Below are 4,034 nucleotides of genomic sequence, written 5' to 3' on the forward strand. Positions count from 1 at the left end.
ATCCCCCCAAACTTCAGAAACTCAAAATGCAAGAACAGAATAGGAAAAGGGGTGAAACCAGCAACGAGGAGGCCCAAATAAGTGGACTTGCCCCCATTTTCCACACCCAACTCAGCTAAAAGAGGCTCTGCAAGCTCTGCACTGTGGGTGTGCTCTCCCTAACAAGGCTCTGTGGAAGGTGTTGAGTCCCTGCAGAAAAGAAGCTCGTACAATGGGCATCAACTGATTAGGTAGAGAGGCAACGGTCAAAGTATCTTATCTGTAAGAACCAGCTGAAGCAGAGAATGAGGGTAGTGAAAATTAAATCCTTGAAAGTGGTATGTTTTAAACAGACTGAATTTCTCATGGGGCATAGAGTAGCATATGGTTGGAAAGGGCAGTTCTGCAAAGTTGTAAATACCAGAAAAAAGTGAAAGACAAAAACAAAAACAAAACCCCAAAATATTTCCTTCGAGCCGGAATTGAACCAGCGACCTAAGGATTACTTTCTTGAGACAGCCTACAGTCCTCCGCTCTACCAGCTGAGCTATCGAAGGAAGATGAAGGAGTGCCAAGAATGAGTCAAGACTGTATCAACAATAGCCTTAGGCTCTAATGGGCCTCCATATGTATTGCTTTCACAACAGCAAAACAGTATCCAAAAAAAAAGGCGAAAAGCTAACTTTTCTGCAAAATTGGATTTTGGTTATAAAACTGCCAGTTTTCTGCCAAATAGTTTGCAGCTCTTGTGAGACTGTTGGTGATGGTAGCGTTAAGGTTGGAGTTCCTGTCATGACCTGTATGAAATTTGTCTAGGGCTTGACAAAGAAATTTGCCCACTCTTTGGTGACCTTGCCACATTTCCTAAGCTGAGCTAGAAGAAGGAGAACTCCCCTCCACACAATTTCCCACAACTGTTCTCTAGCCAAATCCAATAACAAAGCAGCAAACAAATCAGTTAACACGCTCCACGACAGCTTCCGTAGCAAAAGCAGAGGAAAGAGAGGAAAAGGACAGAAAGGAATAACCATTGAGGTTTTAATTCAAATCCCACCAACTCCCATGATGCATGTAAGACCCCTCGTACACGGATGAGGTTGCAGTGTCTGATATTGCAACCAGTGGCCTCCCCAACCCGTCGGCCTGGGAGGCTGAGCCCTTTGCGAATCATCTGTGCGAGTGCCACAGCTCACAGCTGTGGCAATTGAAAGCAAACTACACTCTTTTTGAATTACAGTGATTCACAAGCACCTTGGCTGTTTGAGTGGTGGGGTGGAGCAGAAAGCTGCGAGCAGACACCTTGTTTGCCGAAACCATGCCATCCTACTTGTGATGGGAGTGTGTGTAAGCAGTGTTACCTCAGCGCCCTACAGCATATCCATGCTTAACCCATGCTTACCTCCACCTCCTCCTTGTGACTCAACCCCAAACACTGGGCTGTTTCAGCATGCATGTAGCCAGCAGGTTGAGGGAAGTGATTATTTCTCCATATTCAGCACTTGTGAGCTTGCATTGGGAATGCTGTGTCCTGCCTTGGCTCCCTGGAACAAGACAGAGGAAGACATTCTGGAATGAGTCCAGTGGAAGGCCACCAAGATGGTCAGGGGGCTGTAGCACATGATGTAGGAGGAGAGGCAGAAAGAGTTGAGCTTGTTCAGCCTTTAAGAGATGGGTAAAGGGGGATCATACTGCAGTCTGCAACTACCAAATGGGACAGTATGGGGAAGGCAGGGCCAGGCTCTGCTTGGAGGTGCATGGTGGGAGGATGGGAGGCAACAGACACAAGCTGCCACCAGAGAAATTTTAATGAATGTAAGGGGAGAAAAATACCATGATACTAAAAATTTTCACCACTGCAAATGTTGCCTGGAGGGTGGAATCTCCACCCATGGAGATACTCAAAGCTTGACTGGACACAGCCCTGAGCAACCTGACCTAACTTTTAAAGCCTACACCATCTGGAGCAAGAGGTTGGACCAGATGATCTCTAGAGGTCTTTACCAAACATACACAAAAATTACCCCCATGTCAGGAAGGTGGCTTAACAGAGCAGATGAACTCACAGCAAAACTATCACGGCGTACTTGTCTGTCTGGAAAACACAGCTCTTCGTCTCACAAACTCACACACACACACACACACACTTTATTTACTTTCATACTAACAGACATCTTAAGCCTCCTCTATTGCTAAAAGCAACACAGATCTTGATAAAAACTCAATAAGATGTCTCCCTGTTTATGTTCATGGGAATATAGGAAGGTCAGGAAATATTTGACTTGCCTATGAGGTACTGTTGCAGCTCCTGAGAGGCCTAATCCCGGAGCCTGTGATGTGCCATGACATTCTCGTACACACCGACCGACAACTATCAAGTCAGCCGGTGCTGTGAAGAAAAACATATGACGGAGAGAAACAGAACTGCTGTATATCGCCAGTGCAATACCCGCGCTCTCTGGGGTCAGATGGTCTTGGTGGGAGAAGGTCCTCGAGATGCCCGTATGTGAGAATGTGGGGTTAATCTCGTGCTGGAGAAAGAATGGCACAACTGGTAGCATGGGCCCATGGATTAGCAAGCTCCTAAATCAGAGCAGATAGCATAGCCCCAGGGCTCTAATCTTTTCCAGTCTGCAGAACCCCGCAGCATTTTCCAGGGGCAGTTCAGGCTCCCTTCAAGCAAATTTAAGCCTGTTGTCATGAGTCTACCTTATCTGAGTTACCTTTCACTGACACCTTAAAAAGAATTCACTGGTTCCACCCACGCATTCAAGGACTCCAAAACTGAAAATCACTGCTCGGTCCAGTTTAAATTGTTGTCTCTGTCACCTAATCCAGTGCTGAGGTACCAAATACATACTTTAGGGGAAGTATCACCATGTCTTCACTGTCAAAAGTTGTTACTGGTGAAGATAACCCTAAACAACTTGTATTTTCCTGTAAGAAATCAGTGGCAGTTAAGACAAGATAAAAATTCATAATGGAATCAGATAAAAAGTGGATGCTCTTACTATCTGTGCATGAACGAATGGGATGCAGAAACCACAGTGTTGCCTTGACAATAAAAAGCATTGGAGATCTCTTTTTGTGGAACTTGCTAGCAGTGATGTATGGGTGATTTGTGAAAGATATTCTCCTAAACTACAAGTGTACCCCCCAGGGCAGCTTTTCAAAGTAGATATTCCTAGGAAAAATTAATTAATTTTTTTCTTGGTTTTTTGAACTTGGTAAGCTTTGAATGCTTAACAGAATTAAATCTTGGCATGGAGTTCATGGAAGATCTCTGATTATTTCGATTCTTTTAACTGATTAAATGAAGATACCAAGCTTTGAGAACCATGTGACTGGAGCCCTGAGCTATATAAAGGGAACAGCTCACCTGTTTCATGTGGTGTAGAATAAGATGAAAGGAAAGGATGTAGCTTGAAAGCAGGATGGAGAACAGCCAGAGGTAAAGCTTCTAATAGCTGGACTGTATAATTACACTTGGTAATACTATGTGTTTTGTTAAGCTCAGATTAGCATATGATGGTCTCCAGTGTTTTGTATACTTACAGGCTGACTTTCTAACGCGGCTTTAAACGATTTAAAGGGTTTTTTTCCAGTGAAAAGCTTTAAAATATCTGGTTGATTCTGAGGAACTTGGGGGGATCGTTTTCTTTTCTTCTGAGGTGGAAATAAGCACATGCTCTGAATACGAGCATTAGATTGGACTCACAATGAATTTGTGAAATCTTTGTGTTCACTTTAATTCTACCCGGTGTGTGTTACATGCTACTGGTTGACTGCTGTGGTTTCTGCACCATCAGCTAGTGATGAATTCAGGATATCCCAATTTGTCAGTCTTGTGTGATACCCCTGCAACAGAGGAGGAGGTTTTCCTAAAGACTGCTACTCACAGCAACTTGAAAGGAGAGTCTGAAGCATCAGCAAAACAACCACCTCCCTCCCTCTGCCTGTTAAAATTCAAGATAGAAATCTCTTTGGGCCAGACTATCTTTGTACTTAAAGGCTGAATAGTAGCTGGCACAACAGACCCCCAGTCCTGTCTGATGCCC

At 44.2% G+C, this 4,034-nt stretch overlaps 1 non-coding gene across 1 annotated transcript; it reads right to left on the bottom strand.

Annotated features, from left to right (window-relative positions):
• Positions 1–446: 446 nt before the first annotated feature.
• TRNAY-GUA lies at positions 447–536 on the bottom strand. The gene is given in 2 exon segments: positions 447–482; positions 500–536. It is a non-coding gene; the product is annotated as a tRNA-Tyr (tRNA).
• Between the last annotated feature and the right edge of the window lie 3,498 nt (positions 537–4,034).

This window comes from Phaethon lepturus, unplaced genomic scaffold (assembly GCF_000687285.1).
Source record: "Phaethon lepturus isolate BGI_N335 unplaced genomic scaffold, ASM68728v1 scaffold21562, whole genome shotgun sequence".
Taxonomy (NCBI): domain Eukaryota; kingdom Metazoa; phylum Chordata; class Aves; order Phaethontiformes; family Phaethontidae; genus Phaethon; species Phaethon lepturus.